This window comes from Natrix helvetica (assembly GCF_964273705.1).
Source record: "Natrix helvetica genome assembly, chromosome: 1".
Taxonomy (NCBI): domain Eukaryota; kingdom Metazoa; phylum Chordata; class Lepidosauria; order Squamata; family Natricidae; genus Natrix; species Natrix helvetica.
The window spans coordinates 192,725,368-192,748,642 of NC_138548.1; the positions used below are offsets into that span (position 1 = coordinate 192,725,368).

Here is a 23,275-nt window from a genome sequence, read left to right on the forward strand (position 1 = left end):
AATCCTTGAAACACTTTCAATTTTTTTCTTCTTGCCCTTGGCTGATTATTAGAGGTGGGATTTTGCTGCCATCCAGTCGAATAGCCAGTGGGTCTCTCCCTCCCTCTCTCTTTCTCTTCTTTCACCATTCTCATTTGTTCCTCTTTTTCCTCTCATTTCTTCCTCTCCCTCCCTTTTTCTTTTCTTTCTCTCCATTTTCACCCTCATTTTTTCTTTTTTCTCTCCTCCCTCTTTCCTTTTCCCCATTCTCATTTGTTTCTCTCTTTCCTCTCCCTCTTTCTTTAGATAAGAGTGTGGGGGGTGCGTGGGAGCCTCCTGCCGCTTTTGCAGCTGCAAAAGTAACCATGGTTGCTGGAGGAGGGAGTAGGTAAGGAGTGAGCTGTGAGGCACATCACTGGGCCTGCTGTTCTTTTTGTGGCGGCCATTAACATGACAAAAGAGGCACAGTGGCTAGGGTTGCAGGAGCGGCCATTAGGTAAGAGCATGTGGGATGTGTGGGGCATGTTCCCCCCTCCCTTCCCCATCCAGCCTCGCCTCTGTGTTGTCTGCGTGGCAAACTACCAGAGGAAATGGCAAGACCGACTGCACATGCGTTTAAATACTTTTTTTGGGAGGGGGGGTGTTATTTTCAGGGAAACACAGTAACACCTGTCTGGCCAATGTGAACCCAGCATTCTCCTGTGCACTGCTTGGGGAATCCAAGCGTGGGTTAATTTCTGTCTATCTGCCCAGAGACTGACTTTGAAAAACTTCTTGGCTCGACTGCTTCCAGTTTTTCAACTCAGCCTGAGCCCAAAGGGACATGACTAATTCTTCTCTTAGTCAACTGGGCAGAAATTTTCCATCCTTTTTTTCTCTGATTCTTCAGTAGCACCTTGAGAGGTCAGAGAATAGGCGAGTGAAGGGCAATTAGCTGCCTTACAGCTCGCTGTGCTCCTTCCAGATCACATAGCTTCTTGTCAGCTGAGGGGCCCTTTCCCTTGAGCTCTGAGGAGCCAAACCCCCGAAGTACTGCGGCTCCAGCCAGCACCCCGAGCACGTCTTCGGTAGGGAGTGAACCACAGTGAGGAGGAATGCTTAATGATCAGCTTGCCAGCTTTGCGCCAAAACCTCTTCTGCCTCGGCCACCATTTCCACCATCGGGGGTCACCCTTAACAGCTAGAACACCCGGGGACTGCGGTGAGGATCTGAAGTGCCACAACCGGCTTGCAGGCTTCGTGCTTCAAAGACCTTCAGCTCGATCACCGCCATCGTCCCGACGCTGGGGGTGCCACAGGGAGAGCACCAGCCCCCGATTGCCAATGAAGGCTCCCAGCGCACAGAGGGCACCACGACTAATTCCAGAATCACTGTCCACTCAGTCACACTCTGGGGATTCTGAAACAGTCTTGCAGGCACTTCAGAGCCACTGCAACAGTTCGCACCTCATTGCCTTGTAGGAGGTGGTGAGTTATTGCGCCTTCCCTATTTGACACATGGCGAGCCGTCTTTAAAGATGGCAGATCATCGCACAGTGCAGAAGTGTGCCTGGACTGGCTTTGTCCTGACCTGTAATCAGGGAGGGCAGATCTACCACCAAAGGGTCTTCAAGGAGTGCTAGATCTCAAGGCCTATAATCCAAAAAGTCATTGGCTGCCTCTGTCAGGGTGTGAATTGAGCCCTGGATTTACGAGATATGAGATCGTGGCAAATCCTTGAAGCATACTTTTGAAATAAGCAAAAATAAACTCGGCATTTCTAAGAAAAACATTTTATTATAAAGCAAGGAAAAATACAAACTTACTAAGCTAATAATCACATCTTGGCAGAGTTCCCGTCTGCCTTGGCAGACGGACAAAAGAAAAAAGTGAAGATGAAGGAATGGAATGTATGACATGCGCAGTAAATCATTGCTGATAAGAAACAGTTCATTCTGCTGTATAACTCAGAATGTAGGCACAGCTGGCAAACCAAATAAACGCAGTGACATCCCTTCTTTTGCCAGTTGAGCGGATATCATCAAATAAGGCACATCATCTTCCGCAGATACTCGTGTTGAGCTGCTGGAAGCGGTTTGTGGAGCATGTTAGCAATTTGATCATGTGTAGATACATATTGCAATTCAACAAAACCTTGTTTAACTAATTGCTTTGTGTTTTTATAACGAATGTCAATGTGTCTGGACTTAGAACCTGTGAAATGTGACTCAGAAATACAAACCACCGATTCATTATCTTCCATCAAGGTGATCGGTCGAATCGGACGTGTCCAGATATCTGTGATCAAAGCATCAAACCATGTTAGAGAATTACATGCATCTGAAACACAAGCATATTCAGCTTCAGTAGATGAACAAGAAACAAAATTCTGTTTTCTCACTTGCCAGTAAACAGGACATCCATTTAGGAACATCATATAACCTGAAGTACTTTTATGTGATTTATTATCACTTGCCCAATCAGAATCTGTATAACAACATAATTCTGCATAATCAGTATGTGTTAGTTCTAACAATAACTTCATGTGTTTAGTGTGTTTCAGATATTTCAATAACTTCTTAACGCATGTCCAATGAAACTGTTTTGCCTTATCTACGTGTCGAGACAAGAGATTAACACTAAGTGCAATGTTGGGTCTGGTCCAACTACTAATGTACAACAGTGACCCAATGACTGAACGATAAAGTGTTTGATCCTCAAACTCAGGACTTGATTCATGTGTCAAGTTGTGAAAATCTGTTTGCATGGGTGTCTTTGTTGTGTTAGCATCCTTCATATTGCAATGATGGAAAATTTGTTCAGTTTTATCCTCTTGTGAAAGACTAAACCCCTTCTGTGTTTTGTCAATCTGAACACCTAAATAAGTGCTGATATGACCTAAAGATTTTAATGTAAAGTATCTCTGCAAAGCTTTAGCAAAAATCTCACTCATTTTCTTATTTGGACCAATATAAACAATATCATCAACATAAACAAGAATTATCTCATGCATTGTTAGATCTTTTTGTGAACACGCACTCATCAGTTTCGGACTTAATAAAGCCCATTGAATTTAGTTTGTCAGTAAGACATAAATACCACATTAAACCTGACTGTTTCAGACCATAAAGACTTTTGTTTAGAACCCAGGTATCCCCTTCTTGCTGTCGGAATCCTGGAGGGCCTCTCACGTAGATCTCTTCATCTAGGTCAGCATGTAGATAAGCCGTGTCAACATCGAACTGGAAAACTTCTAAACCAAGGATAGTTGCATTAGCTAAAGCAATTTTTACACTCTCAGTTCTGACTGTCGGTAAGTAGGTGTTTGTGTAGTCCTCAGGATAACATTGAGCGAAGCCCTGAGCTACAAGTCTGGCTTTGTACAATGACTCACCATTTGGTTTCTTCTTGATTCTGTAGACCCATCGAGTGCCAATGACTTTTTTGTTTGCTGGAAGTTTTGCAGGTGTAAATACATTGTTTCTTTAAACTGTCCATTTCATCCTGCATTGCCTCATACCACTTCTCTTGCTCTGAATCAGGAAGCTGCTTCATTTGTGTGAACGTAAGAGGAGGAAGTATAACATTGCAAATCAAGGGCAAGGGTGTTTTTGTCAGTTGCCACGAATATCGCTGTGGAGGGATTCCTTTTGTCACCCTCTTGGAACATCTCGGAACAACAGTCCATTCTTCCTCTGCTTCATCCTCATCCTCACATAAGTCACTAGCATCAGCATCCGCGGCTTGCAAAGACGGAACATCAGGTTGAGAAGAGCTAGTAGATGGAATATCTGCCTGTGAATCTTGGTCATCAGGCTGTATGGCATCTACAACACCATCTCTAGAAAAATAAACTCCAGGATCATTGGAATGAATCCTGGACCAGTCAATATCTTCCTCAAAATTAGCAGATTGGGAAATCACAATTACATATTTAGAGTCAATAAATTTGCTCCATTTTGAATTATCATCAATACCCATAAATCTCAATCTCTCTGCTGCTGGACCTCCTTTTCTTCTTTGAGCTAAGGGAATGTTCACCATAGCGTATAAATATGGAGGTTCTTGAGATCGCGCGTGTAGCCATGCATCATGAAGAAAGGAGTCTGATTTATTACACTGCTCCAAGTACGGTTGACAATGTAATTTGCATATTTGATAGCTTCACCCCAGTATATGTTACTTAGGTTGGCGTCTTCTAGGAGACAACACGTCATGGTTTGTAGGACCCCTTGTCTTCGTTCTGCGACTCTGTTATTAGCCGGTGTGTAAGGAGCAGATATCTGATGAAGAATTCCATTCTTACGCATCTAGTCCTGGAAACCCTGAGACATGAATTCGGCACCACAGTCACTCTGGATTCTGGCGATGCGAACTTGGTATTGGGTAGAAACAAGTGCTGCAAAGTCTTTAAAGATCTGAAAGGTCTCAGATTTCTCTTTCATAGGATATACAAATCCATATCTAGAGTAATTATCAACAATTGTTAGAAAATATTTTTTACCACCAATTGTTGGTGGAAAAGGACCCACTATGTCAGTGTGTACCAAATCAAAAATGCGTGTTGACAGGTGTGTAGCATGTTTGGGAACGGCTGCTGCTTTGGATTTGGCTTTCTTGCAGACAGCACAATCCAAAAACACCTTACACCCCTTTAGATCCAAACCTTTTGCGAACTCCGGCATTTTTCTAAGAACACAGAAACTGGCGTGCCCCAATCTTCTATGCCACTTGTGGATACACCTGGAATGCAAAGGTTTACCAGTTAGTGAATTCTCAACATTAACAGTTTCATGAGGAACCTCAGCCTTGCTCTGAGCAACCTGCTTCATTTTCTGTTTGTTGGCTTTAGGAGCCTTTGGAGTAGCTACAGGATCTCACTGGAACATCTCTCTCTGGGCCTGTGTTCTCCTCTTTTGGAGTTTGTATATTTGCCTGTGCTTGCAGTTTAGGCTTTGGTTTTATGTAATAAACACCACCAATTAGCATGGTTTCAGCAACAATATCTCCATTTTTAACTATGTAACTTGCTTTTTCGAGGTGGTGAATCTGGAACTTTTAACACTCTAGACAAGTGACTTTGACCAAGCAAATTACTAGTTGCTGTAGGTATGTAATAAACATCAGGGATGAATGCATCAAACTCTTCAACATAAACAGTTCCTTTTCCCATGACCTTACAAGGATGATTGGAGAAAGAATAAAGTTCACATAGATCAGGTTCAGGCTCATGCATCTCTGTGAACAGTTCCTTTCTGTAGATAACATGCAACCCTGCACCACTGTCCAAAGTCCACAGAAATCATCTGTCGTACTCTGGATTATGTTGTGGATCGTTGGTTAAGGCCAATGTGGCGAGTGGAACTTGTGGATCATGCCTTGGACCACGACGACCTTGTCTTCTGCCTCTATCTCTGCCTCTGGAGTCTGTTCCTCTGGGCTGGTATGTGACAGGAGCTGGAACTCATTGGGGACAATCCCGGGTGTCATGTCCCATATGGTTACAGATGTAGCATCTTGGCATCCTTGGAGCGTAGGCACTTCCTCGGAAGGGACGTCTCACTGGAGCTTTTGATGCGGGCGGTCGCAAATGCGGCATGGCTAAAATTAAAGCTTCCTCATTTAAGAGCCTGCAAATATTGTTGACTGTGCGTTGAGCAATAGGCACATGGTTAATCTTTGCAATGGCACCTTTCCATTCATAATTCAATGAGTTGATAATGCTGATTATTTGAACATCATCAATAAAATAGCCTCTTTCTCTCAATTCTTTTTTCATTCCTTTCAGTTTGGTCAAATGTCCACCAATTTGTTCACCAGGTTTCAATCTCGAACCATGGAACTCAGACATGAGCAAACATGAAGATTCGATTGAAACAGGCCTGTAGCAATTTTCCAATTGGGCCCAAATATGTTGGGCTGTTGCATCAGGCGGAAAAATAACCTGCAGTTCAGTATCCATGGACATCAATAATGTTGTGCAAGCCTTAGTCTCTAAGTCCCTTATTGCAGGAGTCCATGGCTGGGCAGGAGGATTAAACACCATACAATGGGTACCTTCTCTGCGAAGCAAAAGTGAAACCTCACTGACCCAGGCCTTATAATTCTGTCCTGACATTTTTAATTTTGACTCACTAGTCAATGGAGCGACAGAAAATGCCTGTTGAGGAATGTGCATTTGAAAAGCTTGCTGTGCAGGTAAAAATACTTGTTGTTGCACCTGTGGTCACTGTAATCTAACCTATGGTTGATGTACTACAGCTTGGGGCAGTGCTTGAGCAGTAATATGAACCTGGCTTGTTGGAGGCGCAGCCATCTGCCTTTGCTGCATTAAGTACTGTTGTGCTCCATCTGAGAAGGCTCCGGCACCTCCAGGGGGTGAAAATTGGGCCTGTGGGGGCACTTGTTGCATTGCAGCCTGAATATCTGAGTAATCTAATGGCATGTGTGAAAGAGTCTGTTGCAATGTCTGAAATTGCTCCTGAATTTTAATATGCATATCAGCTCTCTGTAGTAAATTATTTCTGCCAGTAGATGGTGCTGTGGTTTCAGCTTTTGGCTGTAATATTTCTGCCTGCGTGGCATGTGCAATTGGAGAACAAAGGAGATCACGTGACAATTGTGACGCGTGCACAGCTCTCTTGTGATTTGTCTGACACGATATCCTCCAGGGGGTTTGTCTTAGGCTTTGGAGAAGAAGGCAAGATGGCGTTTTCAGAAATTTGAAGAGCATGAGAATCCCTCTTATCTGCCTTGAGCATGGAATAAACCTTTTTGGCCTGGAATAGCTTACGTTCAAAGAATTCTATGTAATCACGATAGCTTTTCATAGCTTGCTCAGAGGTTCGGGGAGAATTATACATTTCTCCCTCTGTGTGGGAGTGAAATTGCTCCGGCTGTGAAAGCTTTGGCCTGGCACCAAGCGTTTCAAAATTTCTAAGAAGTGTTTGGGAGCATTCATAATTAGGAGGATTTGTTACTGACCTCAGTCAGAACGCGTCACCTTCAGAAGCAGCTTTATCTTCTTGAGATCTGTGTAAGAACATTTCTTCCACAGCAGATTCTTCACCCGGACCTGTTTAAAATACTTTTTGCTTCCTCATCGGAGAGATCAGAGTCATCTGTAACACTTGCAGAAAGTTCTCTTAATTTCTTTTTCTTCTTAGGCATCTTAGAAGCGATTTAAATCAGCGTTGCTCGGTCATGAGATAAATCATTCTGTCTTAATTAGTCTAGGTGTTTATCTTCAAAAATAACAAGCAAGGAAAAGCCATAAATCAACCATCTTCTTGCTACCATTTGTTAGGGGTAAATTGAGCCCTGGATTTATGAGATATGAGATCGTGGCAAATCCTTGAAGCATACTTTTGAAATAAGCAAAATAAATCCTGAGGCATATTCTAAGAAAAACATTTTATTGTAAAGAAAGTAAAAATACAAACTTACTAAGCTAATAATCACATCTTGGCAGAGTTCCTGTCTGCCGTAGCAGACGGACAGAAGAAAAAAGTAAAGATGAAGGAATGGAATGTATGACATGCGCAGTAAATCATTGCTGATAAGAAACAGTTCATTCTGCCGTAAAACTCAGAATGTAGGCACAGCTGGCAAACCAAATAAATGCAGTGACAGCCTCTAACAGGGAATCAAGTAGATGTCAAAGGGTGCTGGAAAAACAGTTTGCTAAAGTACAGAGGGCCTCACTGGGGGAAGTGGACATCTCCATTTTATCAGATTTTTGTCCAGGAGTCAGCCACCCTATGGAAAAATGATGGCATAAATTGGATGTCAGAAGGGTGATTCGTAGCTACATTAAAAGGTTGGTATCCTTCCGATGGACAGAAACGCTCTTTATTTCCTTCCAGCCCGCATCCATGGGCAAGAAAATGACTCTGTCCACAAATGGTCACTGATTGAAAGCCTGCATAGCTGTGGCCTACAAACATCAAGCCAGACAAGTACCAGGTCATATTACAGCTCATTCAACTAGCACAGTGACTACCGCTTGAGCTACGCCGGCATCAATTGAGGAAATTTGTAGGGCTGCAACCTAGGCTTCATCATTGCCTTTTGTCAGGCATTACAAGCTGGACTCATTCGCCTCGGCCTTGGCATCGTTTGGATGACAAGTCCTTCAGACTTCGGCGGAGAGGACCCTGGACCAGCCTGTCACCTGCCCTTGAGATACTAAGCTTGGGTATATCTTGGGAGAAAGGCCATTGGTCTTACCTGAACAGTAGTTCTCTGTGTGCTGCAGGAGAATACAAACCCACCTGAAGGGCCTGAGTCCAGCATCCAAATGTGATTGATCTCCATGTTATTACAAGTCTTCTGGTCTACACTTTCATTGAGAAACTGGAAGCAGGCGAGCCAAGGAGGTGTGGCCAACGTTTTTCAAACTCAGTCTCTGGGCAGATAGACAGAAGTTAACACATGCTTGGATTCTCCTGCAGCACACAGAGAACTATTGTTCAGGTAAGACCAACATTGCAATATTTGAAACTTCATAATTGTAAAACAGTATCCGGAGACAGAGAAACCAAGCAGCACCTTCAGACCCAGGCAACCTTTTTTTGCCAAAAGTTTTTTTATTTTTTAACATACATATAATATAATCCAAAGTATACCATTACATCTTAACAAACATTTTTGAATATTCAATAATATATCAATTCCTCTTGCCATTAAGCCTCTTCAATTTTTATTTGCTCTTCTGCTTTCCATACACCATATTATAGCCTATTTCATCTTCCACTCTTCTCCTCTCCTCTCCCTCCCTCTCTCCCTTCTTTCTTCCCTCTGCCCTCTCTCTCTTCACTACTTCCCCTTGCTCTCTCCCTTTCCTCTCTTTCACTTCCCTCTCTCCTACTCCCTCCCTCCCTTCTACTTCCCTCTCTCCTGTCTCCTTTCTTTCTCTTTCCCTCTTTTTATCTTCCTTCCATTCTCTATTTTACGTGGTGTATTTCCGCCTTTTAGCAAACCCCATTTATTATCAGTGGTATTAATATTATATTCCCAAAGAAAAAAAAAGATTATTTTTCCCTTTGCTAGTTTTTCTTTTGAAGGAATACCTTTATACGGATTCCAATTGTTTTCTCTCCCCCCCCTCCGCCCCCTGATTACCTTGTGTTACCTGAAGAATACAAGATCTTCTCACCAGAACTGGGCATAGAAGAGCCATTCTTACTGGCCAATTTTGGAGATGGACCTAGGAGGATCCTTATATTCAGCAGAAGTGCTTGACTTTACATTCTGCAGTCATCTGACACCTGGTTTGTGGTTGGGACTTTTGCTCCCAATCTTTTTGCTGAGGTTTATGTCATCCTAGCAAAGAAGTACGAAGAACTGCACTTTATTTTGTACATACTTCAGCCAAAGTAACAGCATATTACATAAGTTGCCTCAATTACATTGAGGACTGCAGGTAGTCCTCAACTCATGACCATAATTGAGCCCAACATTGCTGTTACTAAGCAGAACATTTGTTAAGTGAATTTTGCCCCTTTTTATGACCTTTCTTTCTACAGTTGTTAAGTGAATCATTGCAGTTAAGTTAGTAATAGGGTTATTAAGTAAATCTGGGTTTCCCATTGACTTTGCTTGTCAGAATGACATAAAAGGTAATTGCATGACTGGGACACTGCAACTGTCATGTGCTAATTGCCAAATATCTGAATGTTATTCACATGACGATGGGGGATGCTGCAATTGTCATAAGTGTGAAAAATGGTCACAACCTTTTTCAATGCCATTGTAACTAAATGAACTGTTGGAAGTTGAGGACTAACTGTATTCCACTTCATGAAAAACCTGGTGGCCCAGTCCATTTACTATGATTTTGAAATGGCTGTCCTGAATGCCATCAGAGAATGCTTCCCAGAAGACACTTTAAAAGGCTGTTTCTTTCACCTTGTACAGAACATGAGGAAGCATTTAGTAAGAAGTGGAGCAGCCCACGACTTCAACATGATGTGGAGTTCGCCGTGAAGGCAAAAATGGCTGTGGCCTTGGCATTTTTGCCTCTCCCAGACCTGGAAGAATATCTTGCTGCTCTAGAAGAATACTTACCAGGAGAACTGCAGCCTGTTCTGAACTGGTTTGAGGACAACTACATAGGTCATCCAGGCAGGAGAGGACAAGGAATGTGTATATACATGTACTGTATATGTATATATAATTTCTATGTAGCTATAAAAATTAGTTTATACTGTATACTCTATACATAATTTATATATAGTGCAACATCCTCACTCCTTCCATTGTGTGTGTTTTTTCTGAATTAATTGCATTCTTCTAGTACTGTGTATTATGAATGTCATACCAACAGGTTTTAGTGACCCATACCATAACATTTGTTTTCCTGACTTAAGAAATTAAGAGATCGATTTCAAGTACCACCTCCTAGTATCTGTTGAAATGTCCAGTGAGTGGCCTCCTGTGTTTGCTTTCTAGGCCTAGTCTTTTGCTCAGAACTTCCCCTTTGTATTTATTTTAATTTTATGTAGCATACACTGTCCTTAAGAGACTGTGTGCGTGTGCATGCCAAATATTTCATTTCTAGTGTATGTGAGGTCTATCCCATCCCTGTTGTTAAGTGAATCTGGCTTCCCCATAGACTTTGATCACTGTTTGTGATCACATGACCCCAAGACCTGAGTCAGTTGCCGAGCATCCAAATTTTCATCACAAGATCATGAGGATGCTGCAATGGTCATAAGTATGAAAAACAGTCATAACTCATGTTTTGAGTGCTGTTGTAACTTCGAACAGTCACTAAAGGAACTGTTGTAAGGGGTAGTACCTGTAAACTCATATTAACTGGAGAAATTTATTTTTGAGATTACAAAGATGGTAGAATAAAAATTATCCCCCTTCTGACAACTCAGAAGCTTCCCAAAGATCTTCGCTTTTCAGTTATTTGTGTATTTAATTCTGTAGCAACTCCTCTGGCCCAAAGTGATGCACAATCATACATGTTGAAGAGGCCCCAGGGATGGTCACACTGATACCCAGTTCATATAAACAGATTCCCATGAAGTAATCTTCCATATTAATTACCCTAACAGTATGAGCAACATGGTAGATCTGGGACAGATCTCCAGAAAATACATATTCAGGCCCAGCATTGGGTGGGTAAGTGCATTGCAATATATGTCCCAAGACACATAACATTTATATCAGGGGTATCAAACTCAATTTCATTGAGGGCCGCATCAGAGCTTTGGTTGACCTCAGGGGGCGTGGTCAACTAAGTGGGCATGGCCAGCTGGGTGGGCATGGCCAACTTGACACCACTGGGTGTGGCTGACTGGGTGAGCGTGGCTAGCTTGACACCACTCCCCAAACTGCTGGCATGTTTCCTCTTCACATTGGGTAGACCGGGCTGAAGCCACACTGGTCCAATATTTCCTCTTCACATTAGGTAGACTGGGCTGAAGCAATGCGGGTAGACCGGATTGAAGCAACGCGGGCCATCCCCTTACATTTTTGCAGGATGGCCCTGCGGGCCTCATCCAACCATGTCTGGCCTGCAGGCCTTGAGTTTGATACCTGATTTATATGCTTTATTATTATTTATCGCCTTTATGTTCCGATAAATATGTCATATAAGGGCTAAGTGGAATTGTATAGCTGTGACACCATGTAGTTCACATTGAGAAAGATGTCATTATCTGCCTCATCACATAGATAGCATTGGGACAGAACTTGTTTATCCATTTCATGCCCATTAGAGTTTTTAGAGTGAGGTTGTTGTAGGTGTCCAGGAAATCTTGATAATATCTTTGTGGATGGAATTCTCCTTTTCCAAAAGACTTTGAAGCCAAAATTCAAAGAGTGGGTGGATACCAGAGAGAAAAAGGCAGGCCATGGAAATGAGAGGTATACATGGGGCAATGAAAGACTGAGTTCTCATTGCCCCATGTATATCTGATGGCCTGTTTTGAAACAAAACCTGCAGGCTTCATTACCACCAGCAAAACTAAAAAAGAATTCCTTTCCTGATATTTATTTGGCTTATTAAGAAGGAACATAATTTTTTTAGAGTAAACAATTTCCAAGGGAGATGTAGCTGTTGAAGGTTGAAGAGATTACAGATCCAAAGAACTGCTTTTCTTTGGCTTCTCAAGCATATCTTTCCATTCCAATTCTGGGATACTTTGAAGTTTCTGCTGCAGAGCCAAAGTTTCAAGATGCTCTCTTTCAATTCTCAGAACAAGAGAAAGAAAGATGGAACAAAACAAGAGCACCACAGTTGGCAAAGCCTGCATCTGGATAGGAACATGGTGATACCTTTAAAGTTCTGAAAAGGAGGAAGAGATAGGGCAATGTCTAAGAGAAGTGTTGCTTACTTTGCCCTCCTTTTCAGAGAAAACCTACAAAAGTGAAGTAAAAACCTACAAAAGTACTTAACATTCTTTTAAAATACTGACACCATCCTCTAACATTTTTGCAATGTTTTCATAGAGAGAGTAACACAATAAATCAACCACACTAGTTTAAACCATGCTTATTGCAAGTCTATTAGCAGTGTATTAGCAGGGTCCTTGGGCTGATGATGTCTAATGCAGTGGTGGGATTCAAATAATATAATGGTTTTTTCCAATAACCAGCTCATCAAACTGCTCAGAAAGTTAACAACCAGTTCTCTTGAAGTGGTGCGAACTGGCTGAATCCCACCACTGGTCTAATCTCTGCTGTACTCCTTGGTCTTCGGACCTTCAGGCCATGGAGGCTGAGGCGGGGTACAATCTGCCTATTTACAAATCAAGTTTTCCAACACTTGGCTTAGAGAATTAAGATGGAATTTATTATATGTACCAGTGGTGGGTTTCAAATTTTTTTACTACTGGTTCTGTGAGCATGGCTTATTTTGTGGGTGTGGCGTGGCAGTCATGGGTGGGAGTGGTTTGGCGATCATGTGACTGGGTGGGCATGGCCAATTTAGCACTCTATTTTGCCAATTTAGCAATCCATTAAGCAATCACAGCAGCCCCCTTTTCTATTCTTTTTAATACTGCATGAAGTTTTTTACTAGGGGGGAGAGGTTGGCAATGCCTGGGGATTTCTGGGAATTTCTCCTCTGTGTTAGAAGCACTAAAATATTCATGATGATATAAAGTCTCCTGCTGCAGCAGGGGGTGGACTAGATGACCTCTGATGTTCCTTCCAGCCTTGGATTGCTATGCTATTTCAAAGCATCCTCTGAAGCTGCATCTAGTGCCAGGTTTGTGGTCCGTCCTTCCTCTCCTTTTTCTCTTTCTCCCTCCCTCCCTCCCTCCATCCATATCACATTCACTTTCCCTTCCCTTTTTCTCCCTTCCCTCCCTTCCTTCCTTCCACTATTGATTATCTTAGCCCCGTGATGGCGAACCTATGACACATGGAGCCAATTGTTAGGGCACGCGAGGCGTTGCTCTGTCAGCTCCAGCGTGCATGCGTGCGCTTGCCAGCTGACTTCGGCCTTCTTTTGAGGGAAGGGGAATGGGCTTCTGGTTTGCTCGTAGGGCCGCTTTCCCTGAAGGCTCCGGAGGGCGAAAAATGGCCCAACAGCCAAACCGGAAGCAGAGCTGAATTCTGGAAGTTGAAGTCCACAAGTCTTAAATTTGCCAAGTTTGCAGACCTCTGCTCCATGCACTTGGGGGTCCCCAAATGGTGAGGATTTCTTTCTTTCTCTCTTGAAGCCCACCCCCCGCTTTTGCTCCCAGGGGGCTGCAGGGAGGCTTGCTAGTCCCCTCATGCTCTATTTTGGGCCTAGTAGGCCTGAAACCTGCTGGGAGCCAAATTGGGTGCGCCCCCCTGCCCCGCCCCACGCTCTCTTTTGGGCCTAGTAAGCCTCCCTGAAGCCTGCTGGGAGCCAAAATGGGACTGGTGAGGATCCTGAAAGAGGTGGGAGAAGGGAAGGTTGCGAGCCTGGTGGGGATGGTGGGGGGTGCAGCAATCTCCGTTGAGGGTGCTAGAGAGACTTACCTGTAGGCAGGAAGAGGCAGCCCAGTTGGGGCGCAGGGAAGTCACCCAGGAGGTGAGGAGTGACTGGGTGGGGTGGGTAGGCAGGGCATTTGCACTTAAAATGGTCTGTGCATGCGACAACATTAAAAAGGGGGAAATTACATTTTTCAATGAAGATTGTTCTGCGAATGTGCAGAACAGAAAACCAAGATGGTGCCACCACCAAGGATAGTACTGGTACAGTCACGTGTCTGCTGGAGTTGCTACCTATTCGCCCGAACCATACCGTACTGGTAGGAACCCACTTCTGGCATGTACCCACCAAACAATAACAAAATAACAGAATTAGTCCAACCCCAGGGGTGGATTTGAATTTTTTTTACTACCAGTTCTGTGGGGGTGGCTAGGTCACATCACCCCATCACTCATACACATGCCACTCAGTCACATGCCCCACCACAGAACCGGTGAAAATGTCTGTTTTGCCAGCTCGGTCAGGTCGGCAAAGTAGCCTCGCTTTCCCCGCCGCTGTGACTCTCCAAGGAAAGAGGCAGGGATGCTGGCCTGGGGCTCACTTCCCTTACTGCTTGCTGATACCACCCATGCCAGATGGAGCATTGGAAGGTCCCGGCCGCCCCCTCCCTGCTGGCTGCAACCCGGACCCTGACAGCAGCCCTTCTATAGGAAACTGTCAAACAGCTTGGCCAATCACCTTTGAGTATTTTCCCACCGGATTGGAGGATTTTGGTGGAACCTACCATACTGGCTGTCAGTGTGTAACACCCCCTCCCCTCTTAGATGGGCTGATCTGGTTAGTAATGTACTCACGCAGGTAGGCGGGTCTTCTAGAGACTCTCTCTAACCTGCGCAGTTCAGTTGGTGCTGGGACTTTGGTCAGGTCGGTAGGACCGTTGCCTCTCTGGCTTCGCCTGGTGGAAGTTCCTGGAACTTTCCCCGGGCGTGGCTGGAGTTTCTAGAGCCGGTTTGCTTGGAACTCGCTGTGGTCCTGCAACCTTTTCAGATAAGTACCAGATCCGGTACCTTTGGGCTTGAGTGGTCTGTGAAAGGAGTGAATGTTTGCTACTTTTGGGTAGGGCTTTGGCTAACTCGTGCAGTTACCTCTGATTGCCTAAGGTTGGATTGACCTAGGCAGCCTCGGAGTTGGTCAATGTGCTGCCTCCAAATTCTCCATCCTCAAGCTCCAATTTGTAAGAACAAGGTCCAGTGATTTTCTGCAATTGTGGCAGGAATCCAGAGGGCTGTGGAATCCAGCATAGTTGGGGGGCATAAATATGATCTCCTACACTAAATGTTTTAATTCTGCTGGTCGAATCCATTGGTGGTTTAACAGAATAATTTGGCTGTAGCCAGTCTAAGGGAGATCTTAGCCGGTGACCCATCAGAAGCTCGGTGGGGCTTCTGCCAGTGGTGACACTTGGTGTGATGTGCTGATAAAGAAGGAATTGGTCTACCCATGTTTGCTAATCTCTCGGCCCCATCATGGATAGGGCTTCTTTTGCAGATCACACCATTTTCTCCACCTGGCCATTACTAGCTGGTAATGGTAAGGGTGTGACCAGGGCATGTCTAATTCCCTGGTTTACTAAATAAGTCTCAAATCCCTAGGACATCAGGCAGGCTGTGCATGTAGAAAAGTCTCTGTAGCACCTTGATGACTGCCTCTGCCATGGTGGCGGTCATGAGGACTACCTCTAGCCACTTCGAGTAGACGTCCACAACTACTGTGAAGTTTCCAAAAGATGACCTAATTAATTTACAAGCCTCGAGACAAAGTTCTAAAGTTCTGTCTAAATTTTACCCCTGCATCCCCTCCCTTCTGTCTGTGTCATAAATCACATCCACCAACGAGTGCTGCGGCAGGCTATGAACTTGCACATTTCACATGCCAGCCGTAGAAATATGAGACCTGACTCTGGCCAAAGGTATGCATGGCATTCTCCTCCCTTTTCTCTCTTTTCTATGTCAACTTGATAATAGTCATGGAAACGCTTTACAAGTTGACCTCCGGCTCCCCTCACTTCCCGAAAGCGACCTGTGTGAAGCAAAAGCAATTTGGGTACACGTATATAATTTAGGGATGCGTCCCTCCCCCAGGCTTGCCTGGATTTTCTGCATGGAATTTTGCTATAAGGCGATCAGCCTGAATATTCCTACTTTTTACCCAAGATGCCTCTGATAAGGGGTAGCCCTTCCACTTGATTAAGTATTCGAGTTGTCTCCTGTGTCACCTCAAATCAAGGACTTGTTGAACTTCATAATGGGTTTGACCCCTATGATCACAGGGCTCGGGGGCTCCTGGGGTAGTGGTCTCAGAGTGGATCCGATCACGGGTTTTAAGAGGCTACTATGAAATGCCGGGTGTATCTTCCCCAGCAATCGAGGCAGTTTCAATTGCACTGTGACTGGGTTGATGATCTTTACTATAGGGAATGGTCCCATAAACTTTGGCCCCAGTTTCTTGCTAGGCAGTTTTAATCTCAAATAGTTTGTGGAGAGATAAACCTTCTTTCCCACCCGGAATGGCCGTTGCAGAGCCAGTGTTTATTTGCCTGTTTCTTATGTTGAAAGAAATATCCTTCTGGGTTCGGCTCCAAGTGGAGAAAAAGACACTGGAGACATGGAGGCTGCTTGGAAAGATGGTTTATTGGTGGACAGGACCACATGGCTTGAGTTCTGAACAGAAAAGGTGATCACATGCTTCAATGTTGGGAAGAAGAAGAGAAGGAGGACTGAGATGCTGAGTCCCTGGTTTTATGCCCTCTCTGGCCTTTGATCTTGAGCTTGTCTTCTAATTAGTTGTCAGACTCCCATGGAGCCATGCAGGGGCAACTCTCTAGGCTGCGTTTTGAATCCAGGTTTGGTTGAGTTCTCAGATGCCATGTGGTGAGTTGGGTAAAGGGCCAATATTATCATGCCTTAATCCCATCCCCCTGGAGCTGAAGGGGAGAAGTCTTTATTATGTAAAGGGACTGGCTTGGCCACCTTAATGGCCCATTGACAAGGTGGGTGGAGCAGGAAGCTACAAGGAGCTATTCTCTCTTTAAACATGTTTCTTCCTTTTCACATCCAGGGAAATGTAATATTTTGCCTTTTCAATATTTCCTAGAATATTTTATTTTTCTGGGAGAGAGCTGGGTGATAACTTTCCACAATCCCTCCTTTTTTTTTTCAAAACATGTGAGTGGAACGCACATGTTCTTGACAAAAATTAAATTGATCAGATCAGGGAGATTTAATTTTTCTGATGGAAAGGCATTGAGAGGGACAGCAGAAGGATCCCTTCAGTGGCTCCCAGAGAGCTTTCAACCATGAAGGTCTAGCAGCCAGGGCATAATTTCTGGAAAGAAATTTACTGCATCCAATTTTCCATGCCAATTAATATCAGATATCACTTTCTGTGAGCTTCCAGACAGGTTTCAAGCAAGCAGAAACCACAAAATTCTTCACAGCTATGGTTTTGCCTTTTAAAAAACTACAGGCTGCCCATTTCCAAGGGATGGTTCTTGAAACTGCCCTAGCTCTTATTTTAGTGAGGCCAAATTGAGTTTAGCTAGTGTGCAATCCAAGCTATTTAGTATTTTTTTAAAAATACACACAATGAGCCCGGGGACTCCTACTCATGAGACCACCAGTGCAACATATCCTGCTTTACTGGGCAACTGGGCAGCATTATTTTTTTGAGTCACAGTCAGGGTTTGAGTTTTGAAGATCCTTTCTGCTACTCTTCAAGTGGGGGAATTGCCTGAGGGGAATTAACCCTCCCGCATGGGATTAAAAGGAAGATATCACTGCTTAGGTTTTTGTGCCAGGGCAAAAATCAACCTAAGAGAAGCTTTCTGTGGAGGTAAATCAAGGAGATAGTTTCAGTCTAATTCTGAATAGTCTCTCTCTCTCTCTCTCTCTCTCTCTCTCTCTCTGTGTGTGTGTGTGTAGCTGCTTCTACAATACAGAAAATACAGACATTTTGAACAAAATTTCCCTCCCACTAGATAGAAATCTAAGGTGTTCAGAACTTGCTGTGCTAACCATTCTCAAATACAATTCTTATATGAATACATTAAACTGATTACAATATAAATGAGACAAGAAAGAAAACCTTACAATGCATTTCTGTGAAGGAAGCAAAGAAAGAAAACTTTGCAATCAATTTCCACCCTCCCCCGTAGTGTTTACAGCTGTCTTCTGGAAATTGAAGAGTCTTTTGGTCTTTACTTCATCTCAAGGTCCTTTTTCATGTCTGCTGGATGGCATTAGGTTTGGCTTGCTGGTAAGAGTGGTCAATCAGTCTTGGTAGTCTGTCCCAGGCTTGGCTAAGTTTTTTCCTCATGTCAGGTTTTATCAAGGGGGAAATCACCAGCAGCAAATTCGAGAGTTATGGTTTGAGCTAGCAGTTCTTTGTTTCTGAGGTGAAGAAGAAGAGGAGAGGCCAAGTATACAGTTCTTTACAGACATATCTTTAGTCTCATGTTGTGGAATTTCCCCCATTCTCTCCAAGTGTGGAAATCCAAACATTATTTCAGAAGGCAGAGGATGTAAATTTCATGGAACATGACATTCCCACTGCCTCTATGATTGAAACACTTTTGCAGTAAGATGAGTAAATTTCCAAAAGGGATGACAACTTGTGTTGCAAACAAACAAGCAAAATATAGGGTAGAGCACCTTGACTCATAAGCATTTAAAAATGCACTCAGGCATAAAAGAGGGAGGGAGGAACAGCTTTTTAAAAAATCGCAATTAAAAAAAAGAAGTACTTTGAGTCAACACTCCAAAATATCAGATTCCATTCAGATGGAAGCAAATTCTCATTAAGTATGTTAAAACATTTACAAATCTAAGCAAAATATCTCAAATTCATTTTTATAGATTTAATTAAGCATTTTAAATCTCAAAAATTTCCAGAAAAAAAAAAATCAAAATTGTATTCAGAGCAGACCAGGAACTGTAACTGCATAACTTTTATATGCAGATGAAAAGATCACAACAGTGAAAGATAAAGGTACAGGAGCAGGTCACCCATTTATTCCAAATTTCTCAGGAGAGAGAAAAAAGTGGTTAAAGTTTAGGTTTGGGTTTAGGTTTATTTGGATTTATATGCCGCCCTTCTCCAAAGGACTCAGGGCGGCATACAACATTAAAAACACACATCACAAAAGTTAAAAAAAAGATTAAACCCAATTCCAAAAAGACCAAACCGATTTTTTTTAAAAAAAGAAACAGTACATTTAAAATAAATTAAAATTAACATTAACATTAACAGGCCAGGCCGGCTTGCTGGAAAAGCCAACTTTTTAGGGTGCGTCGGAAGGACCGGAGGTCAGGGATTATGCGGAGCTCCAGGGGCAGCTCATTCCAGAGGGAAGGCGCTCCCACAGAGAAGGCTTTCCCCCTGGGGGTCACCAGCCGACACTGCTTGGCCGACGGCACCCTGAGGAGGCCAACTCTGAGGGCTCGTACTGAACGGTGGGAGGCTACTGGTGGCAGTAGGTGGTCTCGCAGGTACCCTGGGCCTAAGCCATGGAGCGCTTTAAAGGTCATAATTAATACCTTGAATCGCACCCGGAAAACAACCGGCAACCAGTGCAGGCCGCCTAAAAGGGGTGTGACATGGGAGCACCTAGGTACCCCCATGACAACCCACGTGGCCGCATTCTGGACCAGCTGAAGCCTCCGGGTGCTCTTCAAGGGCAGCCCCATGTAGAGAGCATTGCAGTAGTCCAGGCGAGAAAGGACGAGGGCATGAGTGAGCAGAAAGGACGAGGGCATGAGTGAGCAGAAAAACTTCAGCCTCTTTTAATGACCCAAAAGGAAGGAGGGAAAGAAGGGGGGAATGCACAGAGGCATTCACAGGTATCAATGGGGGCATTTCATACACACACTCATGGTAAAAATGAGCAGATACTCGTTCTCCCCGCCTTTCCTGCTTCCGTCCAAAGAATGACCCAGAAGGAAGAAGGGGGGGAAATTCACGTAGGCAATCACAGGTCTCTGGATCCCTTCACTTATCACTCCCTGGAGCATTGGGGACACACACTCACATTCATACTGCAATCAGACCTTCATGCTTGCTCATGCCAACCAATCATAATAAGTATTTCAGGAAGCTTTTTTCACAAGCCACCAAGCTTCATTTTCTTTTTATTAGAGGATCTCACCTTCCCTTCAAGTTTGGAAATGATAACACACATGCATACACACCATACCATTAAACAACCTTGCAACTTATTGTTTCTTTATATGAAAGGGAATCAAAGTACATTCATACCAAATTTACCATCAACATACTCACATTTTCACTGCAATCAGACTGCTTGTGTAAATTAATTTCACATACAAAAATCCCATTTCATTCTTTCTTCATGCAAAGCAATTATTACAATTATTTCAGGGAGCTGTACATAAGTCAATGAGCTCTATTTTCTATTATTAAAGGATCTCAACTTCCCCCTAGGTCTGGAAATGATCACACGCACACATACATGCACAAATACCATGGAACCACACTTTCAGGCCTGGGAGAGGTCCTGTCCCTTTAAATCTTCAATTTTCTTTCCTTGGGGAACATTCTCCAAGCATGGGAAAACTCAGAGAGCAGTTTAAATCCTAACTACCCTCCCCTTCCCCGCAGCTTCAAGCCCAAGCTGAGAAGCTTACTTATTTTGCCAGCTGGTCAAACTTATCACAATCAATTCAATGCCATTCAATTCTACGTTATTAGTATAGATGCACACCTAAGAATTTTAACAGACATTACATCAAATTAATTAAGTCCAATTACCTAGGTCTTCCCATTCAGACAGGCTTTACCTTTTTATTACCTGCTAAATGTCTTACTTTTGCTTCAAGTTACGCCCATTGTTCTATCTCCTTAAGCACTAAATTGTTAATACCTGTCTCTGCCTTGGGGTGTTCCATTTCTTTTCCTCCTCTGAGGCCTCCCCCTTGGTAGGACTCTTCGTCACCTTAAGTTGGGGATCCTCTTCCAGAGGTAGTTGGCCCAGATGACTCTTCTGTGGTGGCATCTGTGACCTTCTCTTTACCGCCGTGGCGGTTTGTGCACACGTTTGTGGCATTGGGGCTGGAGCCAAGCACTCTGATGCTCTGTAGCCAAGTTGACAGCAATGGTGGCATTTTATTGGCCCCCACGAGGAATGGAACATTTTCCCATGTTTTTTTTTTTATAAAGAAGTTTTATTGGTTTTTTTAACATTTATAAGGGAAAAGGTAATGGAAAGGTATACAAATTTTGGCAGTTGCAAAGTGTGGTAGGCGCCCCCTCCCTCCAAACTCATAGTATACATTTGAATATAAAACATTAATGCATAGTCATATATAATCAGCATGTTAATTCTATTGGTACTTTCAATCAGTTTGTACATTGTAGTATATAATCCACATATTAATTTCATTACTACTTTCGGTCAGTTTATATCAATGAGATTTTCTTATTCATTTTTGTGATCTGAGCTTTCTTGGTATTGCCCCTTCTCCCCCCGCTGGCAGAGCTCCGGCCCCTCCCGTGTCTTGCATATCCGTTGTAGGATCTTCTGTTTTTTCTAGGTGTATTTTATTTTTTTCCATAAAGGCCTGTGCCTCTATGGGGGTGTTAATTCTAATTCTTGTCTCCTCCCAGAATATCAACATACCTTCAGGCATCAACCATCTAAACCACACCCCCTTCTGGTATAATTTATTCACCAATTGCGAATAATTTTTCCTTTTTTCCCTAATTTTCTTGGGGATCTGCTTCAAGATGGTTATTTCCCTATCGTGGTATGTCAGTGCCTGCCCCCTTTGTACACCCAGAATTTCGTCTCTTGTGCTTTTTCTAAGAAATTTAATATGTACCTCCCTGGGTACATTGTGTGTTCTGGCATAGGCTGAGTTCACTCTATAAACCAGGTCTATCTCCCATTCCATCTGTTGTTTTTCTTTGTGTATATATTCAGCCAAAATGTTTGTCATGATGTCCCTTATGTTTTCCTCATCTGCTTCTATCACATTTTGGAATCTAAGATAAAAGGACATTCTCTCAAATTCTGTTTTCATTTGCTGGGTATCAAGTTCTTCGTTTCCCTTCTGCACTGCTTCTACCCCCCCCTCACCTCCGCCACCCCACCCTCCACAAGGTCCAGTCTCTGTGAGTTCTTATAGATTTGGACTTGGTTCTCTTTAATTTCTTCTTTCATTTCCTTTAATTGTTTCTTAATTTCCTCTTGGCCCTGTATGAGTTGCCCAAGCATTTGTTGCAGATCCATCTCTGTACTTTTGGGTTGCATCAGGTCTGTAATCTTTGATTGTGTAGCAGGACTGGATGATGCTGATTTCGGGGCAGAGGTACCAAAGCCAGGTGTTAGGGTTCTAAATACCATGCAGAAATAAATCATTGTCCAAGGCAAAACATCCTTTAAGGTCCAATTTATTCCGCAGGCAATTTAGCACGGCTATGGAAATTCCAACTCTGGAAGTACATGCTCTGGGTTCACCCAGTTAAAGTTCATGATCTCTCCCCACACCCACAAATCCATCACATGTTCCAATCATCATCTTCCACGCTGGCATGTACACCCATCTTCTTCCGGCCAGGTGTCGAGGTGCTGAGACAAAAGATGATCTTGGCTTCTACAAAAGAATGTCAACAATCCATTCTACAATCCTACTCCTTTCTATTCCCCCCTCCCAACTACTACACTATTGAAACAGCATAGAAAATTATAAGAAAGTGTGGCAGGCCAAAGATCCAAAAAAGAATATAATGACAGGCCTGACAGGCAGCCTCTCCTCAAAAGAAAAACGTTTCCTGCAAAGAGAATAACATAAAAGTTAACATAACAAAATTAACCACCTCTTCTCCACCCAGGGGAACCCCTTGACTTCTCGGGAAACTTCCCATTGAATTGCTTTACTAACCTCTCCACTTTCAGGTTCCCACTGTTTACCCAATTAGCTTCAGACCAAGGGTAACCCTTCCAATGCACTAAGTACTGTAAGCAACCCCTATTCAGCCTGAAATCTACAGTTTTTTCCACCTCAGATTGTGTTTCCCCTTCCATCACTAAAGGAGGAGATTGAGCTTGGGTGGATGCTCTTCTGTTAGACCCAATTACTGGTTTCAACAAGCTACAATGAAATTCTGGGTCAATTTCCCCTAGACTTCTGGGTAGACTGAGTTGAACTGTAACTGAGTTAACTATCTTCACTATTGGGAATGGACCTAGAAATTTTGGACCCAATTCCTTGCTAAGCATTTCTAATCTTATGTATTTGGTAGATACAAAAACATTGTCCCCCACACGGTAGGGGTTTTGGAGCGAGCGATGTTGATCATCTTGCTTCTGGTAGGCTTCTG

General features: G+C 43.4%; 1 pseudogene across 1 annotated transcript; it reads right to left on the bottom strand.

Annotated features, from left to right (window-relative positions):
• Positions 1-1,159: 1,159 nt before the first annotated feature.
• On the bottom strand, positions 1,160-11,827 carry LOC309394497 (beta-1,3-galactosyltransferase 5-like; annotated as a pseudogene). Its single transcript has 3 exons — positions 11,599-11,827; positions 10,932-11,097; positions 1,160-1,262 (listed from the first exon to the last, which is right to left on the bottom strand). The product of its transcript is annotated as a beta-1,3-galactosyltransferase 5-like (transcript).
• Between the last annotated feature and the right edge of the window lie 11,448 nt (positions 11,828-23,275).